An 8,545-nucleotide genomic window follows, 5' to 3' on the forward strand; every position below is an offset into this window, starting at 1 on the left:
CTGCAAGGTTGGTTCAATATCCGCAAATCAGTCAATGTGATACAACACATCAATAAAAGAAAGAACAAGAACCATATGATACTCTCAATAGATGATGAAAAAGCATTTGACAAAGTACAGCATCCCATCCTGATCAAAACTCTTCAAAGTGTAGGGATAGAGGGCACATACCTCAATATCATCAAAGCCATCTATGAAAAACCCACCGCAAATATCATTCTCATGGAGAAAAACGTAGCTTTTCCGCTAAGGTCAGGAACACAGCAGGGATGTCCATTATCACCACTGCTATTCAACATAGTACTAGAGGTCCTAGCCTCAGCAATCAGAAAACAAAAGGAAATTAAAGGCATCCAAATCAGCAAAGAAGAAGTTAAATTATCACTCTTCGCAGATGATATGATACTATATGTGGAAAACCCAAAAGACTCCACTCCAAAACTGCTAGAACTTGTACAGGAATTCAGTAAAGTGTCAGGATATAAAATCAATGCACAGAAATCAGTTGCATTTCTCTACACCAACAACAAGACAGAAGAAAGAGAAATTAAGGAGACAATCCCATTTACAATTGCACCCAAAACCATAAGATACCTAGGAATAAACCTAACCAAAGAGGCACAGAATCTATACTCAGAAAACTATAAAGTACTCATGAAAGAAATTGAGGAAGACACAAAGAAATGGAAAAATGTTCCATGCTCCTGGATTGGAAGAATAAATATTGTGAAAATGTCTATGCTACCTAAAGCAATCTACACATTTAATGCAATTCCTACAAAGTACCATCCATCTTTTTCAAAGAAATGGAACAAATAATTCTAAAATTTATATGGAACCAGAAAAGACCTCGAATAGCCAAAGGGATATTGAAAAAGAAAGCCAACGTTGGTGGCATCACAATTCCGGACTTCAAGCTCTATTACAAAGCTGTCATCATCAAGACAGCATGGTACTGGCACAAAAACAGACACATAGATCAATGGAACAGAATAGAGAGTCCAGAAATAGACCCTCAACTCTACGGTCAACTAATCTTCGACAAAGCAGGAAAGAATGTCCAATGGAAAAAAGACAGCCTCTTCAATAAATGGTGCTGGGAAAATTGGACAGCCACATGCAGAAAAATGAAATTGGACCATTTCCTTACACCACACACGAAAATAGACTCAAAATGGATCGAGAACCTCAATGTGCGAAAGGAATCCATCAAAATCCTTGAGGAGAACACGGGCAGCAACCTCTTCGACCTCTGCCGCAGCAACATCTTCCTAGGAACAACGCCAAAGGCAAGGGAAGCAAGGGCAAAAATGAACTATTGGGATTTCATCAAGATCAAAAGCTTTTGCACAGCAAAGGAAACAGTTAACAAAATCAAAAGACAAATGACAGAATGGGAGAAGATATTTGCAAACGACATATCAGATAAAAGAATAGTGTCTAGAATCTATAAAGAACTTAGCAAACTCAACACCCCAAGAACAAATAATCCAATCAAGAAATGGGCAGAGGGGGGCGCCTGGGTACCTCAGTGGGTTAAGCTGCTGCCTTCGGCTCAGGTCATGATCCCAGGGACCTGGGATCGAGCCCCACATCAGGCTCTCTGCTCAGCAGGGAGCCTGCTTCCTCCTCTCTCTCTGCCTGCCTCTCTGCCTGTTTGTGATGTCTCTCTGTCAAATAAATAAATAAAATCTTTAAAAAAAAGAAAAAGAAAAAGAAATGGGCAGAGGACATGAACAGACATTTCTGCAAAGAAGACATCCAGATGGCCAACAGACACATGAAAAAGTGCTCCATATCACTCAGCATCAGGGAAATACAAATCAAAACCACAATGAGATATCACCTCACACCAGTCAGAATGGCTAAAATCAACAAGTCAGGAAATGTAGATGCTGGCGAGGATGCGGAGAAAGGGGAACCCTCCTACACTGTTGGTGGGAATGCAAGCTGGTGCAGCCACTCTGGAAAACAGCATGGAGGTTCCTCAAAATGTTGAAAATAGAACTGCCCTATGACCCAGCAATTGCATTACTGGGTATTTACCCTAAAGATACAAACGTAGTGATCCAAAGGAGCACGTGCACCCGAATGTTTATAGCAACAATGTCCACAATAGCCAAACTATGGAAAGAACCTAGATGTCCATCAACAGATGAATGGATCAAGAAGATGTGGTATATATATACAATGGAATACTATGCAGCCATCAAAAGAAATGAAATCTTGCCATTTGCGATGATGTGAATGGAACTAGAGCGTATCATGCTTAGCAAAATAAGTCAAGCGGAGAAAGACAACTATCATATGATCTCCCTGATATGAGGAAGTGGTGATGCAACATGGGGGCTTAAGTGGGTAGAAGAAGAATCAATGAAACAAGATGGAATTGGGAGGGAGACAAACCATAAGTGACTCTTAATCTCACAAAACAAACTGAGGGTTGCTGGGGGGAGGGGGGTTGGGAGAAGGTGGTGGGATTATGGACATTGGGGAGGGTATGTGCTTTGGTGAGTGCTGTGAAGTGTGTAAACCTGGTGATTCACAGACCTGTACCCCTGGGGATAAAAATATATGTTTATAAAAAATTAAAAAATTAAAAAAAAATTCAGCAGGTAAGTTGTCTCTTGTGGATTGCCTCTGAAGTTTTTACTAAGGTGCATTTTAGATGCTTTTCTAAAAATAGAATCCTACTATATGTAACCGGTGTTCAAAATTATACTGAACAACTACATACATCATAAAGCTATTCACATCAATGAGCTGTAATAGATCTAATTTTCCATTTCGTTAAGTTTGCACCTCTGGAGTAGGTCCTGCCTTGATCTTCAGAAACTGAATTTGGTTGTATCCATCCTGTGTCTTGTGACACATTCCAACTTTGAAAATAACACCAATAGAGCTTTTGTATGGGAAAGGTGAAAATGTATCCCTTGTGTATTCTTTCTCAATATACACAAATGCTAACACACATGCACATATATATAAGCATAGACCTATTTTACTGAAAATCACTCATTTCACAAACTAGTGGAACTCAATTCTATATTTCCAAAATCCTACTTATTAAAAATATATACTCTTGTATAGTTAATGTTATTATAATAGCATTGCATGGTGACACGTGGTAGTTACACTTGTGGTGAGCATAGTATAATGTATAAACCCATTGAATCACTGCATTGTACACCTGAAATTAATGCAATATTGTGTGTCAACCATGCTCAAAAAACAATTTGAAGTATATAGTCTTATGTTATAAACATCTTTGCTGAAAACCCCACACTATTTCTAAAATTATAGGTCAGAAGTATAGTTATTTCCATCTTTATGACTCCCTTGTTTTTATGTTAGTACATATCCAAAGGGAGGCACGAATGGACTGTGCTAATTGGAAATTAATGGAATATCCCAAAGTGCCCCAGACATTACTGAAATCAGTGGTGATGTGTCTTAATCTATCCGCAGCATTCACTTCTGTTTTATGGGGCAGTATTTGGATAATTGTGGAAACTCTATGTAAGCTTGTCTGGACCTCTTGATACTTCTTAATGGTAAGGCCACGGCTGTTCACTGTCTATCACTCTTAATAAAATAAAGAAACCCTTAAAACTTAGAAACAAGAAACGTTAAGTGCAAGCACCTAGTTTGGGAATTAAGAAGGAAAAAGCAGAAGGGGCAAGAGATCAGAATGATGACCTCACTAAGGTCTCTGCACATGGAGGCTTCACACTTTGGAACACGAAAGTAGAGGAAGGAGGGCGTTGGGAGCCCTTTGATCTGGCTCAGAGAAGGTAGAGCAGGTAAAGCACACAGAAGAAGAAGCACACCTCCCTGCCTCCCACTCTGTCTGCTCCTGCACACACAGCTCATTTGAATGTTCACCACTGTTTCCCTTCTGAAGATCCCTCTTCTCACCCTGGTAGATGTTCATGGCAACGAAAAATAAAATAGGAGATTGGCAGTGATTTTGCAAAAGAAGTTATCATGGGCAGGACATAAGAAGGAAGACGATTTGTTTAGCTAATAGATACAGATGAGTACAGTTAGCCACTGATGGGAGAAAGAAACCCAAATGGGAGCCAAACAGAAGGAAAGTAAGGGAGGAGACACAGATTTATACCCCTCTTAGATCAACCTGCATAGCTGAACACAACAGCATTGCTCACTGAAATCTTTTTTACTGTAAGAAACTATACATGCATATACATGTACGTATGTATATATATATATGTATGTATAGTTTGTGTATGTGTGTATATATGCACACACATATACATGTATATACACACTGATAGCCGTGAGCACTTAAATGTTTCTTATGCACTCACAGATATCAGGCACCACGTGGAAACGGTGAAGTGACTTCTGAAAGACATTTCCAATTACACTTCGAAAGGATGTAAATTATCAGAATGATAAAAATGAAAAACAATGGAAACGGTGCTTGTCAGAATATCTCCATTTTCTCACATTTATCTTGCATACACATGCAGTGCTTCCACGGGGCGAGCTCCGGAAATCGATACTGTAAGTGAAATATCATTGGCATCCTCTTCTCATTTCAGCCGTGGTGTGAGTGAAGAGCGGTGATGTCTCGATAAATAATGTTTAGCTTCAGTGTCTTTTACCCTCGTTCCAAACAGATGAGCAATTTCTGCAAAGCAACTGTAGAAGATGCACTTTTACCTCTTCATCAAAAACATATAAAAATGAAATATATTGTGATATTTATTACCATGTATATTACAAACTACCATGGCGATCCAGTACAAATGGCTTTTTTCTCTGTGGCACCGACCTTCAAAAGTGATGATGTGGAAAGCCCTAGACTTTATGACAGCTTAACTAGAAATACATTTTAGCTGCTATATTAATATGTAGTTGTGGCTTTGCTATAAAGTTGGAATATAGAAAGAAACTATGAACCTTGTGCTCTGCTATAAACTTTAAATATGCAGAAAAATATGTTCATGAAAGCAGCAGAGGAGGTTGAGACAATGTTTATATGAAATGATGCTGCCTCTTCTTTGTAGCCTCAAAACCTCACGGCAGTTTTTGCATTGCATAATTCAATATTAACAACTGAATGACTGGTTTCATCTTTAGCACACCAAATCAGAAAAGCTTTCCAGAAGTCTTCACACTTTCAGATCCCTGTGCATGGTGACATGTGAATCTTTATACATATTCTATACAGCTATCTATATAGAGACAGATAGATAGAGATATATTTAAACTCCACATTAAATCAAGGAGTATGTTTCAGTGACCAGATGCTGAGTAGTGAAAAATTGATGGGCAATGAACTATTACTTTGAAAGCATCAAATTTGCTTCCTCTTTATAACTTCAAAGCTTTTCAATATGCATAAATATTATGATGCTATGTTCTTAGGAGCTAATTTAACACCTATATTCAGTGTGGTGGATATTTTAGTTTGAAGTTCAAGTAACTTTCCCTGACATATAAATGATGTCATGGTGCATAACAAGGTAATTTTATAGGATTCCATATTTGCAAACATCCTCAGACAGGGACAGAATCTGTTCTTTTCTCTGATGGTATAGGCAGGCATAAGGTATAGCTTAAACACGTGATCTCAGGTATTTTTTTCTCACAGTTTTGGAGGCTGAGAAGACCAAGATTAAGGTACAGCAGACTGAGTTCCTGGTGCGAGCCCTCCTCCTAGCTTGTAGGTGGTTGCCTTCTCACTGTGTAGTCACATGGCACAGAGAGAGATCTCTTCCTATTTTCCTCTTCTTAAAAGGATACTACCCCATCATAGGCACCCCACCCTCATAACTCCTGGAAGCTTATTAATGTCACAAAGTTGCCTTCTCCAAATACCATCACATTGCAGATCAGGGCTCCAACATCTGATGGTCAGGACAAAATTTAGTCTATAGCAGGACCTAATATCTGTATCTATTTTAGCAGATTTGCCAGTTTTTGCAAACCATTTAAACAACAGGAATGAAGAAGAAACAAGTTATGTCAGTTTTTGTATTATTCTTTTTAATTTTTTAAAAATTTCTTTTCAGTGTTCCAGAATTCATTGTTTACACACCACACCCAGTGCTCCATGCAATACATGCCCTCCATAATACCCACCACCAGAACCCTCAGGTTGTTTCTCAGAGCCCACAGTCTCCCATGGTTCATCTCCCCCTCTGATTTCCCCCAACTCACTTCTCTCCATCTCCCCATGCCTCCTTGTTATTCCTTATGCTCCACAAGTAAGTGAAACCATATGATAATTGACTTTCTCTGCTTGACTTATTTCACTCAGCATAATCTCCTCCAGTCCCATCCATGTTGATACAAAAGTTGGGTATTCATTCTTTCTGATGGAGGCATAATACTCCATTGTATATATGGACCATATCTTCTTTATCCGTTCATCCGTTGAAGGTCATCTTGTTTTTTTTCCACAGTTTGGTGATTGTGGCCATTGCTGCTATGAACATTGGGGTACAGATGGCCCTACTTTTCACTACATCAGTGTCTTTGGGGTAAATACCCAGCAGTGCAATTGCAGGGTCACAGAGTAACTCTATTTTTAATTTCTTAAGGAATCTCCATACTGTTTTCCAAGGTAGCTGCACCAATTTGCATTCCCACCAACAGGTGTAAGAGGATTCCCCTTTCTCCACATCCTCTCCAACACATTTTTCCTGTCTTGTTAATTTTGGCCATTCTAACTGGTGTAAGGTGGTATCTCAATGTGGTTTTGATTTGAATCTCCCTGATGGCTAGTGATGATGAACATTTTTTCATGTGCTTGTTAGCCATTTATCTTCTTTGGAGAAGAGTCTAGCAGGAAAAAAATATACAGTGGGAAAAAGACAATCTCTTCAATAAATGGTGCTGGGAAAATTGGACAGCTATGTGTAGAAGAATGAAACTCGACCATTCTCTTACACCATACACAAAGATAAACTCAAAATGGATGAAAGACCTCAAGGTTAGGCAGGGATCTATCAAAATCCTAGAGGAGAACATGGGCAGTAACCTCTTTCAACATCAGCCACAGCAACTTCTTTTAAGACACATTTCCAAAGGCAAAGGAAACAAAAGAGAAAATAAACTTTGGGGACTTCATCAAGATCAAATCTTCTGCACAGCAAAGGAAACAGTCAACAAAACAAAGAGGCAACCCATGGAATGGGAGAAGATATTCGCAAATGACAGTACAGACAAAGGACCGATATCCAAGATCTATAGAACTCCTCAAACTCAACACACAAAAAACAGATAATCATATCAAAAAATGGGCAGAGGGGTGGGATTATGGACATTGGGGAGGGTATGTGCTTGGGTGAGTGCTGTGAAGTGTGTAAACCTGGTGATTCACAGACCTGTACCCCTGGGGATAAAAGTATATGTTTATAAAAAATAAAAATTAATAAAAAAAAAAGAAAAAAGAAAAAAAAAAGAAAAAAATGGGCAGAAAACATGAACAATTTTTGTATTATTGCTATAACTAATTTCATTTGGTTTTGTATAGAGTCAGTATTTGGTATTCTAGAAAAAAGATAAATATCAATGACTTGTCCTTGAAAGAACTATCAGCAGCTGAAATGGCAAAGATGACCCAAGTGGTGGATTTGGTTCAGACGATGATTTAAAATGGTGTGAAATGAAATTGACCATATAATATAAATTGGGATGAAGGCAAAAGAACAAATGAACTAAACATGTAAGTCACCTACCATGCACTGTGTCCAAGAGTTGGACATTTTATTTTAAATACACTACAATTAATTTCCAAAATTTGTCAAAGAAAGATGTAAGTAATATTAGCCTACTTTTGCAGGTGAGTAATAATTCACCCAAAGTTCACAGAGCTGATGGGGGCTCCGAACAGAACCCCAGGCTGCTGAACTGCCAAGGGAAAGACAACAGAGATAATACCTTGGCTCTATATATCCCCAGGAAGAAAAGATGAAGACAGAGAGAGAGAGAGAGAGGTATCTAATGAAAAAGCTGTGTATAGAAGAAGGGAAAAAAAAACATTTTTACATTAATTTGAAAATGGTTTTTGAGAAGAGAAGCTGAGATAATAATTCTCACAACTTAAATTACTTTGTTCTAATTTTCTATTTGCCCTGCATGCTTTATACTTGATCGTTTTATTTGTTCACTGAAGTTATATTTTTAAGAGAATTCCAATCTAAGCATGTCTCATCTATGCCATGAAGGCTAGAACTGATTTCTGTGCCAAAACTTCCAATCTAATCTGTCTAATGTGGTAGCCCTAGGCTTATGTGGCTATTTAAATGGAAATTGAAATAATTAATATTAAGTAAAATGTAAAGTTCAGTTTCTTGGTCGTACTAGCCACATTTCAAGTGCTTGATAACCACACATGGCTCATGGCTACTATATTTGGCAGTGCAGATATAGACCATGGCCCTCATTGGATTAGGTTTTATGGGACAAGGGCTGCTCTAGAGTCAGCCTGTGGACCAAAACCAGCCTACCACGTGTTTTTGTAAGTAAAGTTTTAATGGAACACAGCCACACTCATTCCTTTCTGGAT

The sequence above is a fragment of the Mustela nivalis genome (genome assembly GCF_964662115.1).
Source record: "Mustela nivalis genome assembly, chromosome: 12".
Classification (NCBI taxonomy): domain Eukaryota; kingdom Metazoa; phylum Chordata; class Mammalia; order Carnivora; family Mustelidae; genus Mustela; species Mustela nivalis.